Raw genomic sequence first — 22,685 nt, 5'->3', positions numbered from 1 at the left:
TCCTTGCCATTGAAGCATATGAATATATGGGGTTTGAATCATGGGATGTAAAATTGTGGTTGTCACTTTACATATCAGTTTTAAAAGCTCATAATGTTTAACATTAATTTTTAAAGATTTAAAGTTCTACACAAATACATATAAGCTCTAACCCAAAGTAGTTTGGGTCAGAACCAAGTTTATGACTTAAGAGTTATGAGTAAGAGAAGTCATTATTTCAAAATGTTGTTTAGCAAAGATAAGAGGATATTTGAAAGAAAACAAATTCTTTCTAAAGTTAAAAGGAAGACAGTAGAGACAGAGAGGAGAAGATAAACCTAGGACTAGTCATAAAGAGTTGCAGTTTTACTGTAGAGACAACTATTTTTTCCCATATTTTCCTTTTTTGGTAGAGCTGAAAGTGCAAGAAGACTTGATTCTCAAAAGCTAGAAAAGGGTATTGACAAAGTAAGCTAAGATCTGATGCTGAGTGAAAGGAGCAGAACCAAAAGAACTTTGTGCACAGCAACGATCACAGTGTGCGAGAGTTTTTTCTGGTAGACTTGGAATTTCGCAAAAACGCAAGAACTTATTAAAAAAAAAAAATCCCAATTGTGGTTTTCTAAGGCAAAATGCCTTCCACACTCAGAGAAACAAATATGGAAGTCATTCGCAGAATGTAGTAGATCATGTTTGTGTGTGTGTGTGTGTTTTTGTGTATCAAGTTTTGATTTGTTATATGATTTCTTCCATTTATTTTAGTTCGACTACATAGAATGACTATAGTGAAAACATACTCAATAGGAAAGTATATGTAGAATCTATACAGATTTGTATGGTGTTGTGGGGAGGGAGGGGGGTAGTGGGGGGTAGGTGTGGGTGGGATAAAATCTTAATTTTATGGCAGTGATTGTAAAACATTAAAAAATAACAATAATAAAATTAAATTTAAAAAAAAATTTAATTTGGAACTATAAAATCTTAGAAAAAAAAGAAAAAAAAAGAAAAAAGAAAAAGTAAGCTAAGGCTTTTGGACTAATCAAACAAGAAAGCACTAGTCTATGAGGCAGGAGGTGTGGAGTTTGAGTCCTCGTTCTATAATTTATTCACTGTGTGAATAGGCAAATTATTCAAAAAATGCAAAACCTCAGTTGCCTTATCTATAAAATGAAAATGAGATCCCAGGTTCCTTGCTCCTGGATTAGTTCATTCCTATAGTTTATATCTAAGGTTTATATCTATTCTAAAAGCTTATGATTCTGTGGGAGTGAAAGGAATGTGTTTTAGGTAGAGAAAAATCTACCAGTGGTTCAGGAAAAAACATCTGGAAAGGTTTTGGTACCAACTTGACAAATTCCAGAAGCTATACTAGAAGATACCTGTTCATAAGATATAGATTCAGAATTAGAAAGATGCAGCTTACACAAGTTCTTCCTTTCTCTATGCCCCCACAAGAAAAAGGAGAAAAAAATATAAATTAATCAGTGATTGATAACAGTTAAAGGTAGCAAGTTAAATGCAGGTTTTTCTTTAAATCTGTCCCTAAGCCTATATCATATTTTAAAGGAATGAGTGAAAAGGAATCCTAATCTCATTTTCAGTTAATCACACTTATGGCTAAAACTTGGATATTATTCAGACACAAGGCCACACCCAAAAAACTGCCATTTATTTGAGCAGAGTTTATTTTATTTGAAGGGAAAATAATTTAGGAGAAATAAATAACCTCCAGTGCTTAATTCACATCCTTAACTACAAATTATGATAGTAACATCACAACATATATCCTTCCTAAGGTAGTTTCACTGAAATGATCATTACCACACTCTGAAGATTGCTTGCAGAGATTGCAGTTTGATCACACACAAGATGCTGATACCACTTAATAAATACTTGATGATTTGACTTGTTGAGTAGGCAACTCAGCCATGAGTGCTTAGATTCAGTACATTAGTTCTCAACTGCATAATGACAATGAAGCATAAGCAATGAATGACAGTGGTAAGAAATGAACTTAAAAGAATCTAGACAAATGCAATGACATGCTGGTGTAACACAAGCACTGGAAATAAAGCATTAACTAGTCAACAAATATGTCCCTTGAACTGTGATTTACTGAACTATATACTATGTATTTACCTGTCTCCTCTTTCTCTCCCTGTTCCTTTTAAATATGTGTTTGCCAAGGCTCCATTCTTGGCCTTTTCATCTCTCTCTATGCCCTCTTTCTGATGACTTTATCTACTCCCATAGTTTCAATTGTGATTATATCTATGTGTCTGTGCAATTTTTAGACTTGCATTTCTAACTACATTTTGAAGATAAATGTGTGTATCTATGTATATGTATACACACAAACACACATTATATATGCATATGTTATATATGTGCAATACGTATATGTGTGTGTGGCATAGGCCCTTCAAAGTGAATATGATCAAAATGAAATTCATTATCTTTTCTCCAAAACCTATTCCTCTTCCTGACTTCCCTATCTCTGTCCATGGTACCATTCCTCCTAGTCACTTAGGTTCATCATTGCCCAGTAATCTTTGACTTCTCTCTCCTTCACCCTCCACCACTTCATAAATCCCAGTGACTGTATCTATCTCCAAATCTATCTTCCAAGTTGAATATGAGCACATATCCAACTCCCTTCTTAACATTCCTGTGGTCACTTCCCCAGGTCAGGCCCTCACTACTTCTCACTTGGACTAGCTAGATTATTCCCTTGCTTTCAGCCTCTTTCCCATACAATCTATCTCATACATGCCTGACTAATATTTATCACACATCAGTTCCTTGTTTAAAATCTTTCAATTGTTCCTCATTATCTAAATATTCATTTGTTTACATGAATGAATGAATGAGTATGCTATATTCCCTACCATCTGGTTGGAGAGTTAAGAAACATGCATAAAACAGGGAGCAAGATCATGATAGAGAGATAGATAAATAGAGAGATAGACAGACAGAAATAGATAATTGATAAAGATGATGGATGATAGTGATATGATAAATTGGATTGACAGAATAAAATCTTTAATATGTATTATTATAATAAAGTGCTAAATTATGCAACATAGGGCCAATTTTTAAAAGTTGCCAAATAGAACAGCAAAGGTCATAAGCACAAAATACTTAGAAATGGGAACAATCAATATGAGCCGGTGGTCATCAATTATGGTTTCACCGAGGAGGTAAGATTTGAGCTTGAAATGTTTAGATGTATAGGAACAGATGGAGAGGATAACATCTATTTTCTATCATAAAGCCAAAAAGCAGCACTGTACATCACTACCTATTTGGGGCATGGATTTAACCCCTGTTAAATCATAATCAGGAATTTGTGCACCTAGGATAAGAAGTGATAAAAAAAAATCTCTCACTTTTTTACACAGTGCCTTCAGTTAAGCCTCATATGACCCTTAATAAGCAGGCCTTTAACAAATGCTTGGTAATGAGCTGATTGTTGAAGAGTATGCAGAGAGATCTGGGGGCACTAGGAAAAGAGATAGAGACTTGGTCTCTTAGATCTTTTGGTATTTTCCAATCCAGCTAACAAGCATTAAGTATTACCATGTGCAAGGTATTTTGAAAATATTGGGAGTACAAAGACAAAAAAATGAAACATGCTCCTACTCTCAGAGAGTCTATATTCTGCTGGGTGGTGGGATGATAAAATGTTTACCCAGATAAATAAGTGTAAGATAATGAGAAAGGAGAAAATACAAATAACTAAAGGAGGTCAAGAAATGCTTCCTGTAAAAGGGGACACAGGGGTTGGGTTACAGATTTATAATTCAACCCATTATGCAGACATACACTAACTTGTAACAGTATGCATTCGATTTTGAAACAGCACTCCTTACATCAAGTCAAAAATCTCTTTCTTTGCAACTTTCCCCCACCAATGCAACCTTTGAAGCAAAAGAAAACAAGCCTAATATCTCTTCTCATTACAGCACTTCAGCATTTGAAAACACTTGTAATGATCCTCCTGAGTTGGCTTTTCTAAAAACTAAGTAACTATCATCATTTCCTTCAGGTGAGTCTCATACAGCATGGCTCTTCAACATCTTGGTCTCTCTACTTGAAATGTTCTCCAATCTACTGATATTCTTCCTAAAATGTGGTACCCAAAACTAAATATAAGATCCCAGAAGTAGTGTGGTGACAGAGGGTACAACAGGATTATTTCCTCCCAATTCCTAAAAGTAATATCTCTCTTAGTGTGATCCAAGATTGCATTAGCATTTTTGGCTACCATATCACACTGTGACACATAATGAGATATCATTTCACCCAAATCCCTAAATCTTTTTCAGAGAAAACTGGAGAACTCCTCTTGCTATGAATCTCCTACCTTGTTCCTGTTTTGTTGATTTCTTGAACCAAAGTTGAATACTATACATGTATCCCTATTAATTTTTATCATCTTAGATTCAGCTCATTGGTCCAGAACAAGGGTTCCTAATCTTGGACACATTTACTCACAGAACATTCAAGAAGCTTGTCAAAAAGGTATAGAGAATATTTGGCAAATACATTCTATGACCCTATTGAAATTAATTGAGCTCTTTATTTTGTTTCTTAACTGTGCGCAGTAAATTTTGCAACTTATTTCTTTTCCTGTTAAATAGTGATTATGAGAAGATTTGCTGAAAGCCAAGAAACATAGGACTGAAAAGGGATGGGAACACTTATTCAACCTCTTAAGGTCTTTTTTGGATTCTGTCTGTTATTGAGTGCAATAGCAGTCCTTCCCAGCTCTCTTTCACCTCAAATAATGATGCCATCTTTGCCTCTATTCAGTTTTCTAATAAAAAATAATCTTCAGGATCAGACTCAGATGCCTGAAACACTCCACTGGAGACCTCCATCAAAGTTCATACCACATTAATAATCACTACTCACTGAGTCTCAAGCTACTATTCTGTAGCCCATTCATATCTCTTTCCACAAGAATAATATGTGATCCTCTTACAAATGCTTTGTAATTTTTGCAAATGCTAGGTGAACTTAATCTGTTGCAATCCCCAGATCGAACAATTTAGAAACCCTATGAAAAAACATCAAATAAACTTAATCCCTCATTCTCATTCTAATATTTCACCATTTGAAGACACGACAATAACAACAATCTGAAGACAACTGTAATGATCCTCTTGAAATGACTTTTCTATAAGCTAAATGAACAAACCCATCTCCTTCAACTGGGTCTCTAGAGTATAACTCTTCAACATCCTCAAAAAATTACATTTGGTCAGTCTGGCATGATTTGTACTTGTGGAAGCCATGCAGGCATTCTTTGTGACACCATTTCCTTTTCTAGATATTCACTAACCAGCTCTTTAGGAGTATATTCTAGATTTTTTCCAGGATTCAAAGCTCAATAACTTGATGTTTACAGACTATACTCTGTTTCCTTTTTGGAAAAACAAAATAAGATTTGCTCTTCTCCAGTGCTGTCTTACCTCTCCCATTCTCCATAACCTTTCAGATATCAACCAACATTGGCTCAGCTGTCATATTCATCAGTTCTTTCAGGATCCAAAGACAACGTCCATCAGATTCAGGCCACTTAGGCAGCTAGGTGCTCTCTTATTACAAATAGGTATCTTCAGTATCAAATCCCAGTTAGCCATTTCAATCCTGTTCATCTGTGCAGATATCATTTTCCTGGGAAGAGAAAACAGAAGCAAAGTAAGAATTAGAAAGCTCTGCTGTCTTTCTATTGTCAATTGTTATTATTCTATCTACCTTGAAGACTGGTTCTATCCTTTCTTTCATCCTCCTCCTTTCCCTCAAATACCTGACTTGTTCTTAGCTCCCATTGTCAGACTCACGTCATTCTCAATTTAGCATTCCTGACACTTTTCTTGTAGCACTATGCCACAGCTATATTCATCCTGTTACCTGCCACATTTTGCATCTTTTGGAAATATCTTTTGTCAAATTCAAGGTTTTTTATGACTTCTCTAGGCATTTACATCAGTCTTTTCAGATGATCCCCTTTTTTCCTTCTCACTATAATTATTATTCATTCTACCTGAGTACTCACCATTCCTAATCCATAGTGAGTACATAAAATGACCATTGACAATACTGTTGATATGTATCTACTACTTCTGGGCAGTCCATTTCTACTAGGGAGAAACACAGATATTTACCCAAAAGTAAAACCTTCTCTATGGGTCTTCAGTTAAAGTATTTGGGATTGTATGAGCAGAAAACAAATCCTGCTGTATTTTCCAATGCAATGTAATTAAACTTCAATAACAGAACATATCTGACAAATGAGTAAAACTTTGAACAGATTCCAAAGAGATTTGATTCTTAGAGGCTATTAGTCTATGTTTAATAAATTACAACTTTATTAACTTATTGATGACCAAGAAAGTTTCCTGAACTAAACTAAAACTGATCTTGATGTAAGGAGCCTTTCAAAGTCATTATGCCTACAATTTTAGGTTAAAAACCAAAACCTGAATTTTGATATTACTATAATACAGACTGATCATGTCCCATCACACTCACCTCACCCCCTATACACTAGTCCAAAAATCAGCAATGGCTCCATATTGCCTCTAATATGAAATATGATATCCTTAGCCTTTCACAATCTGAATCCCAGCTGCATTTTCAATTTTATTTTATTAATCTTTTTCATTCATTTTCTACTCCTGTCAAACTGGCCTGTTAGTAAACTGCAACCACCATATTCCACTATCCATATTCATGATATAGCACAAGTGGTTCCCCATATTGTCAATGCATTCCCTCCTCACCTTCACTTCATAAACTCCCTAGCTTGCTTTAACTCAGGGAACACCTTCTATCTGAAATCTTTCCTGAACTCTCCCCAAGTTGGTAGCATTTTCTCCTTAGAAATACTTTGCAGATGTAACATATGTGTGCCTCTGTGAACTTATATTATATTACCCTTGTACACTTTATATGGATATAGGGAATAGACCTGTCATTTCATTAGAATAGAGAACTCCCCAGTGAAAAAACTGCCTCTGCCAATACAGATAAACACCTTCTCTGCAACTTAGAGTCTTAGAGAGTTGCCTAAAGCATTGAGAGATTAAATGGCTTGCCCAGGGCTGTATAGTGAATTTGTATCAAGGAACCTGGGCTCAGGTTTTCCTGGCTTCAGGAATGGATCTCTTTTGACTATACCACGCTTCTTCTCCTACTTCATATATAAAAGAGAGACAAGACAGAGAAAAAGAGAGGCAGAGAAAGAAACAGAGATACAGGTAGAAAACCTATGTATGAACATATATATGTATGTATATGCATATGCAGGTGTTATTTACTTACATGTTTTATTCCTCCATTAGAATTAAAGATCCTTAAATATGAAGACTTTGAGGGGTTTTTTTCTTTATACTCCCATTAGATTATAAGTTCCTTGAGGGTAAGGACTGTCTTTTGTCTCTTTTTGTACGACCAGCACTTAGCATAGTACCAGGTATATAGTAAGCACTTAATATATGTTTATTGAATGAATTGAGTTTAACATCCTCAGAGCCTAGAAAATAGACAATAACTATTTAATTGAATTTGTGCTTTGTAATTAAATAAATATTCTTACAAATTACCTGCAATAGATGTTTGTTGCACTGCGCATAAGTATGCTGTTATTATTAATAAGAAAATCCTTAATACAAAAGGTACATTGTAATAAATTTATTGAACAAAACTCTCAGAAGGTTCTAAGTCATTAACCTCTTAGTCCTGCACAATTTTTTATGCTCTCCTGAGAATCTGGCTAATAAATGTAAAACAAAGATAGCACCAATTTATAATACAAATGAATGTCTCATTCTCAAGAGTTCCAGAAATCAGGGAGATAAAAGGCATTCATAGGCTTCCTGATCTCATATCTATAGGAGCAAGTCAGACAGACAAAATCCCTGAAAATCAGATGTTCAGTCATCCACAGGCTATCTTACTAACCTTGCAGAGCTGATCCTACCTAGTGTTATGAATAGTTTTCCCCTTTCTGACTTCCTGAAGACTTATCAGGCAGGCTCCACACATGCTCAGTATATGCAAAAGAACAAAGGTCAAAGCTGACCTTCCCAGTCACATTCATGCAGTTACAGCAATGCCGCCTCAGGGGAGGTTAGGAGAGGAGAGGGAAAAGGGGAGAAGGACAATCAGTACATTTTTCTTCTCCAAGCATCTTGCTATCATTTTTTTATAAGGCTGAATTTAAAAATATACCACACTATCCAATGCCACACACCCCTCCCCAAGGCTGAGAGTGGAGAGGCATGGATCATGTCTCCACAGGGGGCATGCCCTCCCCTTCAAAACTCAGAAACAAATGATGTTCTGTGTTTGATACCAATAGACTAAGAAAGTTTCCATCCTGCTATTTTTTTCATAGCCACCGCTTCTTCAGTCTTCTACCATTATTGCTATTCCTAGAGGTACATTGGAATCTTTATTGGAATAAATATTTCTGTAGGGAGCATCTCCTGAGGTTAATACTCTCAGTTACCAATGTTTAGCTATCCCAGATCTTTCCGGAGTTGGCATATAGCTTTGTAATCAAAAAGAGATCTTTACAGGTATCATACAAAAACTGGAACTTAAGGAACCAAATGTAAAATTCAGGTCAACAGTCAGATATTTTTTTAAAACCACTTGTGATGGGGAAGCCTCAAATTAGAAAACTTTTGTCAGTCATTAGTAGTAATGCTGCCACCCTACCTAGCTGAACCCAGCATCTTAACTTGTATTTCTGAGATAGAGGCTTAATCCTTAGGGCCACAGGGCAGTTTCCAGAAACTTGGAATTCCCTTGAATTCATTATACCTTGTGGATTCTGTCCTGAAGACCTATGGAATTTCTACTATGTGGTGGAAAATGTGCTGAATCTGAAGTTAGGAAGTCCTGAATTCAAATCCTGTTTCAGACACAACTAGCTGTGTGACCTTGGATCATATTTGAACTCAGAAAAATGAGTCTTCTTCACTTCCAGTCCAGCACTCTACCTACTGAACCACCTGCTCAAATCTGGCCTCAAATACTTACTAGCTATGTGACTAGCAAGTCACTTAACCTTTGTTTGCCTCAGTTTCCCCATCTGCAAAATGAGCAAGAGAAGGAAATGGCAACCATCCCAGTATCTTTGCCAAAAAAAAAAAAAAAAAACCGTCCTAAATGAGATCATAGAGAGTTGGACAGTACTGAGATGACTGAATAGCAATAATTATTATTATAATTGGTACTTCCTAATTCTGGGCTAGAGCTGTGAAGTAGATGAGGTTTGTCTTTGTTCCCAAAGTTACAGAAATAGTTTAAATCAAGGCTCTGTTGTTTACTATCTGTTCAACCTCAGGCAAATCACTTAACCTGTCTGGACCTCAGTTTCCTCAGTTGTAAAATGACAGAGTTAGAGTAGATGACCTCTAAGGTCTCTTTCAACTCTAGAACTATGACACTATTACCTTCTTCCCTCCCTTTTCAGAAGTCTTCTGTCTATAACAAAACTCTTTGCCACTGCCACACAAGTGGCTGGCTGTCAGTGAACAGCCAACTAAACCACCCAGATATTAATTTATTATTATTAGCCTAAGGTACTAACCCAGGGTAGTATAGTGAAAGAGTTCTGGATTTGGATTCATGGACTCTGCATTCAAATCCCACCTGCCCCAATGCCTTCATCCATAAACTGAGGGAGTTGGAATAGTTAGCCCCTAAGGTCTCTTCTCCCTCTAAATCTATGATGCTATGATCCCTTTGGGATGTAGATGTTTGGGCTTGGTTTTTAAGAAAGATTTTCTTGGAGACCCAAAGGAATGAAGCCTTAGTGATGGTAACCAGGCATCTACAGGCAGTAGGGGAAATATTGGCAGGTAGGGAGGTCTGCTCTCATATCACACAACCAGAGGCAGCTACTTTGTATTACTACCTAATGCCTGCCTCATTCAGAGCAATGGAAACTACTCTTTTGTAAGCAAGACGATGATATCCACTTGGCTCTTATGTATTAGCCCTGCCATTTATCTACAGGAAACAGGAAAGTCTTGTCCAGGCGTATGACATTGCCATATACTTAAATCCCTTTCTCTGGGCCTTTGCTTTTGTTTTATGAAAATCATAGTGCTGAATCTATTGAAATGGTGGGTGGATGTTCCTTCAGAGACTCAGGCTTAATGTTCCAGTTCCTTCCAGATCTGTACATAGCAACAAGACTTCCTCAAAGTGCTTCTAAGGCTCAGAAGGTTGCAGTCTCAAGGGCAGCATGGTGGGGAACAACTCATCTGAGCAATGCTGGCATCTGCCAGAGCCAAATAAAGACTAACACAGTGCCCAAGAAAGAGCTCATGGTACAACACATTTCAGGGAGTTTAATAAAGCAACTGTTACTTCCTGTGCCAGTCCTGAGAGTCCCAGAGAGCCTACATATGCTACACAGTATCCTGCTTAGCTGAAACAAAACCCCCAATGCACAGCTCATGGCACTTGGAGCTACAATTAAGTCTTCAGTCCAAATAATAACTCTTACCATTAGCTGCCAATAGGAGAATATTAACCTCCTTCTCTCTGAATTAAATCTGAAAATTGCATTCCTGACAAGAGGAAAGGGACTTTCAGTATCACTTAGCAAGGAGGGAAATTTTGATAAATTCTGAAACTGTGTTTGCCCTCAACATGAAGACTTCCTCTTAGACAGCTAAGGCTGTTGCACCCTCAGAGAAATTCTCATTTCTCTTCTCTAAACCTTCCTTCTTTTTTTGATAGATCTCAAGGATATGTAGTAGAAACAAAAATCAGTTGGATCACTAAACAATGTGCGTTGTGCTCTCTGATGTTTTTCTAGGACAAGGTTCTGTAATGTTATTTTTCTTATTGGCATCTCTTATTTTTATATCACTTTTGTTTTCAATATGTGTCTTTCTTCTCCCTTGCCTAAACAGCTATTACATTTAACCAAGTGTAAAAAAAGAAAGAAAATAAGAAGCAGTTCAACAAAATTAAACTGCAAGCCAGTCAGGTCTCAGTATGTGTAGCATTGCTTACCCATAATCTGCAAAGTCAAGTACATAAATTATTTTGTGAGGAGGAACTATTGCTCACCTTTGCATCGCTAGAGTTGACAGTAAGGAGGGAGAGAAGAGAGAGATACATTTCTACCACTAGGAACCAAAGAAAACTATACCAGAGGGTATTTGGAGGTAAAGTTGGTAGCAACCAGTTTGTAGCTTGTCTGGTTAGTGTTGACGTCTCTCAGCAGATCCTGATTTACTGACAGGATAGAGGAGGAAAGAGACAGGAAACTCTTTCTCCTCGATTTATTTAACATTCATTCAGTTCTTACAAAATCTGCAAGGTACAGTTTTGGCCTATAGCACAAAGCAGAAAGGCAAGTAAGACATAATCTCTTCCCTATCACTCTAGCCTATACCACTACTAAAAATCCAGGGAACATTGCTGGCCCACCTAGGATTGACTGCTTCCTCTGGTTCTCGGATTACTGTGGTTAAACCGGAAAAAAAAGAGTTCTGAATAGATAGATCAATAGATAGATCCAGTAGATCTGCTAAACCTCAGCAAACAGATGTCCAGGCTGATTGCAATTGCCACACCCAAGTCTTCCCCAGCACCCTTTCATTCCAAAGTGTTAGGGTTCCTCACTAGAAGCACACTCTTAATAGCGGCAATCTCTCCCTGAGCCACAACATTACAATGATTTAACCATACTCTATATCTGGGATCTGCTTCTCATAAAAAGGTTTGGGAACCCTGCTCTATAAATTCTGAATTGGGTAGAGTTAGCATGTTATATTGGGAAAGTAATTTTGGTCAAAGAACCTGATTCTAAATCTTGGATTTAGGCAAGGTCTCTGGACTTTTCTGAACCTCAGTTCCCTCATGGGAAAAAATAAGAGGGTTGGATTGGATAGCTCCTAAGGTTCCTTAAAGCTAGCTTTCTGTGATCCTTTGGCTTCATCTCCCACTACAGTCAAATGCCTATCCTGCTGAGCTAAGTGTTCAGTCACCTGGCATTATGTCTTGGAGGTCAAAGGAGCTCTGCTTGGTTGATTACCTCATCTGTCTAAACCCTACTTCTGTGAAGCAAGTGTGTTACAATGGAAAGCCTGCTGGCTTATTTGGGGATCAGAGGATCTGAATTCAAATCTAGCTCTGCATTTAACAACCAAAGTGACTGTGATCAAGTCATTTCAATTTTTTCACCTGTAAAAAGGAAAATTTGAACTAAGATGATCTCTAAGGTCTTTTCCAGTATTAACTCTATGATCCTATGAGAAATATTTTTATTCCTATTTCACTCATAGGGAAAACAAGGCACATACTGGTGAGATTTCAGGGACATAGGGAAGGCTTTCCTACATCACCATGTATTTTCCCAAATTCTTGTTGATGTCAGAAATTCCACAATTAAAGACTCATTTCTTTAGTAAATGAATTTTCCCCCTATTAAAATTAAATATCCCATAGAAGGTAGTAATCACAGCAACCGCTCACATTCATCCAGCTCTTTAAGGTTAGCAAAGCACGTTAAGCTTTATTTCACTACTTAGAACAAATGGATTTATCAAATTATATTTTGAAAGCAATTTCTTTTTGATAGGGTAAGACAACTTATGAAAATAATAGGGAGCACAAGAATATTTGGAAGTTGGGAGGGGGTGCCCTAGAATGCCACAGAGATGGGGGAAAGAAAATAAAAGGGAAAATTGCAAAAATAAGCTTCACCTGGTTCAACATTTGTGAACTGGCCCTGATTAAGGTGTAAAGTCCTTCACTCTTTGCCTACCCTGCCCCCCAGGATAGATTATCTTGTCTCTCCAGACTTTCATACACATCCTTAGTCTCCAACCTGAGCATCAAGAATGGTCTTTGGAAACAACAGAAGCCTTCTGAAAGGACTTTCACCCAGTACAATATACACACCAGCTGCTATGTCCTGTCACTACAGAAAAAGACAAAGTTGATGAATGTCAAGGTCAAGACTTCTTCTTTGGAAATCAAGCTTCCTGGAGTCTGAATTAGTCCATTCATTTGAGCACTAACTTTGGGTCTACCATGTCATCAGCTGAAGTGTGCTGATCATTTCCCCTTTCTTTGGCCTTGCTTAGTCTTTGCCCTCTAGCTGCTATCAATTAAGGGCCACTAATATCCTTTCATAAATGTCACATTATTTACAGCAATCACCTCGTAAAGCTCTATGGTTTGGTGCACAGTGGTCCAGAAGCAGAGGACATGAATGCTTCAAGGCTTTACACTTTCATGAATGTGAACTCCTACCAACTCTACACACCCAAACCCCTCTGGACCTTAACATGCCAGCCATTAAATTTTAATAGAAAAAAAACCTGTTATTTGGGAGATAGAAAAAAGTCAGTTTGTCATAACTTGTTAATAGCCATCTCTCCTTTCATAGCATAAGCAGCAGAAAACACACACACACACACACACACACACACACACACATCTGCCAGTGCTACTATCAGAATAGTGCTGCTCTAACCCTTCAGTTTTTCTTCTTCAATATGCCTTCCCCTGCCTCTAGTGCTATCTCCCCAGATACATTAGCATTTTTGTAAGGCTCATATAAAATATAGATTACACTGTAGACTGGTGGCTACAAATGAGAACTCATATGGAATGCTTGGAATGCGATTTTCAGCTTACTGCTATTACAGAGTCATGGTTAACTTCATTTTTTATTCTGCTCTTTTTTTTCCCTCTCTCGGGAGTAGATATGATAACGTAGAACTCCCTATAAAGAAAAAAAGTAAAATTGACGTTATCCTCAGCTGAAAAAGCAATCTTCTAGCCTAAGAATGCAAATATGTGGATCTGTTCTTAGTGTATATAAGGGGTGGGAGGAAGCTACACTCTTTAGCAGCTAGAACACCCCTGAGCCATCCTTGAGCTTGGTTTTTGGGTTCCTGGGGGTTGGGAAGTGATAATCAGTTTTAGATTATTGGATCCCTAAAGGCTGAGGCATTCAGTGAATAAACATTTTTCATGTCAAAGCCCTGTGACATGATTCAATCTATCTTTGACAGTAAGACCTTTCTCATCTGGTAATATCCCTCTCCCTCACTTTTCCATTTGCAATCTATTAGACAGAATTCCTGATAATGTTCTTCAAGGTTTATAGTCAAATAGAGCTCTAATCTAACCCTACAGAAGAACTACTGGACTTTAGTAGCCACATACAGTATTAAATACTCCAGAAAAATGCAAAGACAAAGGAACCTACCTTCCATAAGGAGATTCCTAACCTAACTACTAAGGAAACCTGAAAGGTTTGAAGCATTTGGACTAGCTTTTGAAGGAAACTCAGGGTTCCAGGATGTAGAAGTGAGGAGTACCACCAGTTCCTTTACAATTTGAGTTTCACATTCTGGACTTTTTCATATCGTAGAGGAGCCAGAAAAAGTCATACACACACAAAAGAAGAAAGAACAGGTGGTGGTATTTTTTAAACAACATCCCAAGAAGTGCAAATTAATTTATTACAAACTGAGCAAGAGGTGTTGAAAAGATGCAGACTGAAAAAACAAACAGTCAGATGGGGCTAACCTCCTTTATCTCAGCTCTCAAACCATGAAACAGAAGATAATGAAATGGTCTTCTACAGACTTCTGGGAAGAAAAGTGAGAAGTGCAATAAATACCAAAGTAGTTGGAGTTCTTCTTTCCATTGTCAGGATATATATATACTACGTAGTGTAGAAAGGGCACAGATTTGGAATCAGAGGAGCTGGGTTTGAATCTAGTCATTTACTATCCTTGTGACTTCACCTGAGTCTTAGCTGTTTCACCTATGAACTTTTTGGAGTTGGGCTAGATGATTTCTAATGACCATTCTAGCTCTGTCTATAATCTTGCAATTTCCTTAATGCCCAGAACTCTGTCCCATTCCCAGATGAGAAATAAAATGTTGCTGAATTAAGGAAATATGGGTCACCTATTATAGGCCAAGTGCCTTTACATTCCTTCATGATTGTCTTGACCTCTTGGATCACAGATATTTGGCTGACCCATAACCATGGATGCTAAGAACTCTAATTCACAGATGTCAATGATGAAAGAGAGTCTTAGAAAAGTCCATGAATGAATGGATATAGGAATGTACATATATACATACATACAATTAAGCAAATCCCCTGGAGGACACAGGTTCTGTACCAAAGCCTAATGTCTACCCAGAATATGAGTGGCTCTTCCTCTAGTGGTAGATATCAAAGATTCCTGGGTAAATTATTAGGATCCCTTAACCTCAAGAGATAGACACCTACACAAAGTAGTCAACGCCTTTAGCTTTTTTGGGCCTCAGTTTCCTCACCTGTAAAAAGAGGGCTTAGATCAGCATAGCTATCTTTCTGTGATTTAGTGACTACAGGTTTCTGCTGACCATATAACCCTGAGTTGCCCTGGGTAAAGGGCTTTATTCTGCAGGAAAATCTTATGGAAACAACATCTCCTTAGTGCTAGTTTTCCCTGGTGATCAGCCTGTCCTACCTGAAATCTTATTGGCAACAAATTACCTGACCTTGCTTCACTATCATGACCCAGAATGATCTGACACAATATTGGTTGAATAAACTATGACCAATCTCAACTGTCTAGCCCTTAATGGTGGTTAAGCCTGTTCTATATTCTATCCCAGGAATGGGGAACCCAGAGCATCAAGGCCACATGTGTCCTTCTAGGTCCCTGGGTATGGCCTTTTGCCTGAATCCAAGTTTTACAGAACAAATCCTTTTACTAAAGGAATTAGTTCTGTGAAGTTTGGATTCAGGCGAAGGGCCACACTTGAAGACCTGGAGGGCCCCAACCCTGCTATTCCATGTTCACTAACATTTCAATAAATGATGTATTCTAATAAACTGAATTATGCTTGGTTTTGTGGCATTCCCCACTTCTTTTAATCCATAATTCCCCAGAACCTTAGAATAATAGGAGCATAGATTTAGAGATATAATAGATCTTAGAGGACATCTAGTCCAATTCCCTGATTTAACACATTAGAAAAATGAGGCTCAAAGAAGTGAAAAGACTTGAACAACCTTGCTGGGACTGAGCCCAAGTTTCCCTGACTCCATGTCAACCCCTCTATCTATTTGTCCATGCCGTCTCTCTTGATTTGCCATAGTACTTGACTGACCAGATTCCTTCCTATCCTTAACCTCTTGGATCCCAGATATTTGACCTACTCATAACTAAGGATGCCAAACTTTCACTAATTTCTGCTGAAAATTTCTGGTTCTCAGATCCTTGGATGTCCCCTAACAACTTCTACCAAGCCTTTATCTAGATCTCATGACCTCTAAATTTTTAAGGCTTATTTCTGAGTCCTACCATCCCTGAATATGAACCCTAAGTTTGGTAGACTCAATCTCTGCCCACTCTTGTCCTAGTTACAAATCCTACCAGAGACTAACCTAACTTTTTGCTCCCTCAGTCCAAATAAGAATATCAACCTTTTTAACAGATTGATCTTTTGAGCCTTTTGATTTGAGTCTTTGTGCCATGGATGTCAATGATGCAAGGAATACAGATAAGTGCATGAATGAATGCAGGAATATACATACTCTGTTTAGAAAGTAGTCTAATTGCAAAATCTATGGCTAATTGCTCAAATAAATTCACCCAAGAACCTTATAATTTGCCAAACATCTCTCTGAATCTTAAATTATTTTTATATATTTGTTGTGTCTCATTTAAATGAGACAGAGAACACTAAATCATACTAAATCACTTTCTAGTTTGGCATACAAAAGAGTTTTTGGTCTTAATCTAATTCAATTATGGTATTGATGTGTATAACAGATATATGGATATCAATGGACATAATGAATCAATTACAATCTATTAATGTAACAGAGTATGCATTTTTAGGGGAAATAATGTCTTGCTACATGACCTTAGACCAGTCTGGCCTTCATTTACTCATCTATAAGGTGGGGATAGTGGACTAGATCCAATTCGTTAATGTATAGGATTGAAGTTGGGGGTCACCCAAAGAGCAATGAAGAGCCCATGTTAAGACGTGAGTAGGTTACAGCACATTATAAATGAAGTATTATCAGGAGAAATGTTATAAAGAATGCCATCAAATAAATTTATGACCAAAACAGATAAAGTAGTCATGTAGCAACAATGCAGGATAGCCAATCTTCCATTAACATATGCTCCATTATGCTCTTTAAAATATCAAGAAAATAAAATGAAGGCCCACAGTATATTGGGAGGAAAAATGTGTGGGGAGCAAAGGTGAGAGTTACATAGGATGAGCAAGTACAGATGAATTGATTTGCATAACAGGAGTGATAACACATCTGTGAGATAATAGGACCATACATCCTTACACATTAAGGTCCGGCCATACTGGGGTATCTGTTGTCACACAATTCTCTACCTCCCATTTCCATGCTTTCACATTGGTTGAACTTCATCCCTCTCCACCTCCAAAACACTGAGTGTGGGCACTGGAGAAACACAGATCAAAATCAAAGTTCCTACCCTCTGAGAGCTTACCTTCTACTTGGGTGGGAGAAGAGATACAACATGAGCTCAAGCAAGTAAAATTTAAAATTTACCTACCATGTTTTTTCCTAGGTTCTAGGTAAGAAGCTTAACATTTCCAAAAGTAGGAAAAAAGGCATTCACAATGTACTCATATAAGTAAATACAATATTGTACAAGGCAACTTCAAGATAGAAAGTATGTCGATGAGTGGGAAGATCAGGAAATCTTTGAAATACGTCATGTCAGAAAAAAAGACAGAAATGTTTTCAAATTTACAAAGTTTGTACATAGCAATGAAGGTACTCAGCAGTGTTCCCGCAAGAGGCAAATAACATCTCAGAAAAATGAAAATTTGTCTTCCTGACTTTCCCTCCTAGTTAAGATGTTTTATTATTTGAGCAACCAGTTCACATCAGGAAGTAATCTAGCATTAGTCTATATTCATATTCCCCCACTTGGCCCACACAGATATTTGGCATTTACTCCAGGATGAAGTCTTAATCCTCAATGATTTCACATTTCTTTCCAAAATTATAGATTCTTATGTCACCGAGGATACATTCCTACTTAGATTAATGTAAGTTTTAAAAAATAAAAAGGTTGAGTAAAAAGTTCTTTTGAAACAAAAAGCTGCTATCTAAAGGAATGCTATGGAATTAAAGTGGGCTGTATGATTTCTTTAAGATAAGAAGGGGGAAGGTGGAAAAAGTAAATGTACAGTTATCCCTTCCACATTACAACTTTCTACAGTTTCGATCACAGTTTCGATATTGTGTGGGTTGGCATAAGAAATTAAATGGGAGTTTTGCTAAAGACATAGATGACATGCAAAAGCAAGCAGATGACAGAAAAAGTTTAGAAACACACAAAATAGATACATAGTATTGTTTATCAACATATTTTATCTTTTAATAACATCATGTTTCAGACTTCTTCTCTCATACAAAGGGAGAGCCAAAAGATTTTATGTGGATTTTCCAGATCACAGGAATGCTGTGCCCCTAAGCCCTGTGATATAGAAGGGATAACTATGTAAAGAATTACAGTGGAAAAGCCAATGGCCTTTGTTTAAGATCTTGATTCTGGATCCTGATTTTGCCAAGCTGGATAACCTTGAATTCACTTAGCCTCCGTTACGACCTTTGTCCAAGGTCTCTCATTGGTTGTTGTATTATATAAAGTCCCAATAAGCTTTAAAATTCTGTGTGGGGAGAAAAAAGGGGTGGGGGGGGGTAAGGAGAAGAGTCTTCTGAGGAACAAAGAATGCCAGGTCAAGACATTTTGGGACTGCCAGCCTAGACCTCAAGTCAAATTCCAGGATTGACCTATTATTGCAGGTTGGATAAACTTGTAAAGCCTTAACACAGAGTTCTCTCAGCTCTACACAGCATAAGTCCCTCTGGAAAACATCAGAGCCAGATAGGACCTCAAAAACCATCACCTCCAAATCATACCTGACCAAAAATCCCTTCTACAATACTTCCAACAATTGGAAATGGGCAACATTGCAAAAACAATCCAGTCTACTCTCCTCCTCCTGTTTAATTCTAGGCTCAAATAACTGTCCATATGCAGTGCCTGTACAAAATACATGTGTTGATGGATGAGCTCTACAGATTGTCCTTCCATCTGAATATCATTGTCTGGACAAGAGGCATTCTTCATCTATTTCATTTTTTTAGTGTGGATAATTAGGCTGAACTCTTTTCTTTTTTTTTTTTTTTTTTTTTGCTGATTATGGAATTTATTTAGGAGCCTTTGCAATTTTCTGGAGATTGATACAATCAGTATGGTATCATCCACAGACAGGAGCGTCCAAAGGTCTTCATCATCTTTAGCAAATTCCTTTTGAGTTTGGATTTAGTCCTATGCTAGCTACCTCCTGACAGAGAAATTGATGGACTCAAAATACAAAATGAGACCTTTTTTTGGTCAACTGGAGGATTTATTTTACTTGAATGACATGTTTTAATGGGCTTTTTTCTTTCTCAATGGGAGGAGGGAGAGAGCAGATTTTCATTGACTGAAAAAATAAAAATATAATTTTTTAAAAGAAAGAAAAAACTGGATCCTGTGCTAAGCATCTTTTGCAACATTCGCTGACAACTTTTGGCAAGCATATGTGCCCTTCTGTTAAAAATAAATTAGTCATTAGTCATTTCCGTTATTATACTTTTCAAAGAATGGGGAGGGAGGAGAGAAAGAGAGAGAGAGAGTAGACACATTTATTAGGTGCTTACTTTGTGCCAAGCACTGTGCTAAGTGCAAGGAATGCAAACACAAGAAGAAGAAAAAAAAAGACTCCCTGCCCTCAAGGAGCTTACCTTCTAATGCTGGAAGACAATACATAAAAGAACTAAAACCTAGAGAGGGAGTGGTAAATAGAAGCTATCCATGTTGAAGAAGTCTAGAGAATCAGGAGCAGAACGAAGAGATGATTTGGACAAATGAATATGAGGCACCTGGCTAGAGGAGGATCTTTAAGGAAGTGCTCTGCTCTACAAAACCAATTTTTTTAAAAAAAAAATAAATACAGTGAGATTTTGTATTTTCTGTCCCTTTTAGTCAGTGGTTGCAAATTGTTGGAGAACCATTTGAGAAAGCCTCCTTGTTCCTTTCTCAAGCCTTCATTAGATATACCTCTGACACATGTGCAGATCATTCTCATAAAAATCTTTGAGATGGGAAAATAGGCATGTGGATTGGTAGTTACTGAAATTTTTTTCATCCCTTCTTTTTGGTGATAATATCTGAGATTTTTCCAGGTCTTTGATATCTTCCCCTTTCTGATATCTTGAGAGTCAATTCCTCAACATTTTCAAAATTATGTAGCCATTAGAATACATTTCCCAGCTTTCTATTTCTTTTGTGTCATTTCTACTTTTCAATGCAACAGAACAGAGACTATCATGTTAGTATCCAAATATGGTGATGCTTCTATTCCAGATAGTAGAATTAGTTATAAAAATTTTTATTGATCTTTCCTATTTTTCAGATCTTTGTTTGATTTAGATTTCCCGCTTTCTTTCCTTTCCTCAATTTCATCTGCATTTTTTAACCATGTTGTCTATGCCTTTATTAAAGTTGCTGATAGATATCTTAAACAGCATAGATCTAAGGAGGAATACAGGGGCATCCTTTTGGTGATCTCCTTCCATGTGAATTCCTTAGTTCCAATCAATCAAACAGTTTGGAGATCATATATATGTATTATCTTGTATTTATCCATTTTGTCTACAAGGAAAGCATAAGAAATTCTATCAAATGGTTTGCCAGGACCTAGATGCAAACAAATTTTGGCCATGTCCACAGGGGACAGTGGTTCAAGAGACCTATGAAAAGCTATCTACTGTCACTGCTCAGAGTGGGATGACCTTCATTCTCAAGCTCACCACCACCACCCCGTCGAAAAGAGGCTTGTGGGTAGAGAATATGGAAATTGGGCAGAGAGGGAGCCAAGGGCAGAAAGAGCTAATGAAGAAGGGAAAAGAGGTATAGGTCATCACCAGTAAGAGGGCAGAGTGGGGAGCCATAGAGAACAGACAATAAAGTGTGACTAATGCCAGCAGCTGTGATGACTCTGCTGGAGAATGGAGAAGATGAGAGACCTGTGACATACTCTTTCCTTTCTTTATCATTCTCCAGAGAGGAAGTCAACTGGTCTCGTGGGCTGTTTATTCACTTCAATAACTATGTTTCCCTCAGGGTTGGGAAAGTTTAGCCTTTGTTTTTTATGTACACTTTGGTTTCTAAGCATTTAACTATGATAAAAAATATTGGCCTACTTACCACAACTATTGTGTTTTACTTATTGATCATGTCTACAGAGCAAGGGGAGAGAGAAAGAGCATTCCCTTTCTGGAGACAGGAGACTATCTCACCAATGACAATTGACCTTGGTGGATTGGAGCTAATTTAGAACAGCTGGATGAGGTAATAGTTAGTGTTATACTTTGCATGCCTGGTAAGAACCCAAGATCAATATACCTCTGCTAAAAACAAATTTAATATACTCCCATTTAAATCACACTTTCCAGTGCCACTCTCCAGCCACCTTCCTGTACACATACATACATAAGCAAAGGTTGTCATCTTTCTTTTATTTTCCCTTTGCACTGGTATCTACCATATTTGGCACACAACAGAGTTAAAAAGAAAGCCAAAGTAAGGTGTGAAGTGAGTCACTTAAAAGGGTAAAACCATGCCCCTGGAGAGTGAATGTCAAGGAAAGCTCCCACAGAAAGGAAAGGGAGTGAGTTATTCTGGCATGCTCAGATGTTTGCTGGATCAATGGATGACTGATATCTCAGTGTATCTAACTCCTCAGTGCTAATTTCTGCCTATCCTTGGGAACTATATTAGAGAGTTTGGGGTTTTTTTAAGCTTATATTCCTATTGAGAGACAGGAAGCATACTTTTGCTAAAGTTTTTTTTTCTAATCTTTCCAATTTATAGGCACTATTATTCTAGATGGATTTTCTTTCTTTTACCTTTTAATACTCTTATTATCTCTGTAGGCACAGTTGGTGGCACATTGGATAGACTGGAACGCAGGAAGACCTATATCTTTGACCAATATCTTTGCTCAGATGGTAGCTGTGTAACCCTGGTCAAGTAACTTAACTTCCATCCATCTCAGTTTCCTCATCTTCAAAATTGGGATAATAATAGCACCTACCTCCCAGAATTACTATGGGGTCAAATGAGATAATATTTGTATAGCATTTTGAAGATCTTAAAGAACTATATAAATACTATTAAGTTAATTTTTTTGAGGTATCAAGGTAACACAATGGATAGAGTGTCAGGCCTCGGGTCAGAAAGACTCATATTCATGAGTTCAAATCTGGCCTCAAACCATTACTAGCTGTGTGACCCTGGGCAAGTCACTTAACCCTGTTTACCTCGGTTTCCTCATCCATGAAATGAGCTAGAGAAGGAAATGGAAAACTACTCCAATATCTTTGCCAAGAAAACCCCAAATGGAGTCACACAGAGTTGGACATGATTGAAAACAACTTGAATAACAGCAACAAATATGTACCTATATGTATATATCCACCAATGATGTGGATTTGAGTGTTATGGTTTAGCAATATAACAATTCTGATTTTGTGTTACTATTACTTGCATACCTATATTATTGGTTATATGCTAAGTGTATATCAG

The 22,685-nt window shown here is 37.3% G+C and overlaps 1 long non-coding RNA gene across 1 annotated transcript in view; it reads right to left on the bottom strand.

The window, feature by feature from the left end:
* LOC140508309 (uncharacterized) overlaps window positions 1-22,685 on the bottom strand; it is a 219,531-nt gene that overhangs the window by 86,747 nt on the left and 110,099 nt on the right. The window contains exon 4 of the long non-coding RNA XR_011968382.1: window positions 5,457-5,661. This is a non-coding gene — a long non-coding RNA (uncharacterized lncRNA). The remainder of the gene's footprint in view (window positions 1-5,456; window positions 5,662-22,685) is intronic.

Source organism: Notamacropus eugenii, chromosome 1 (genome assembly GCF_028372415.1).
Source record: "Notamacropus eugenii isolate mMacEug1 chromosome 1, mMacEug1.pri_v2, whole genome shotgun sequence".
Lineage (NCBI taxonomy): Eukaryota > Metazoa > Chordata > Mammalia > Diprotodontia > Macropodidae > Notamacropus > Notamacropus eugenii.
Note: the sequence above shows the minus strand (reverse complement) of the source record. Positions and strands in the feature narration are given on the sequence as shown.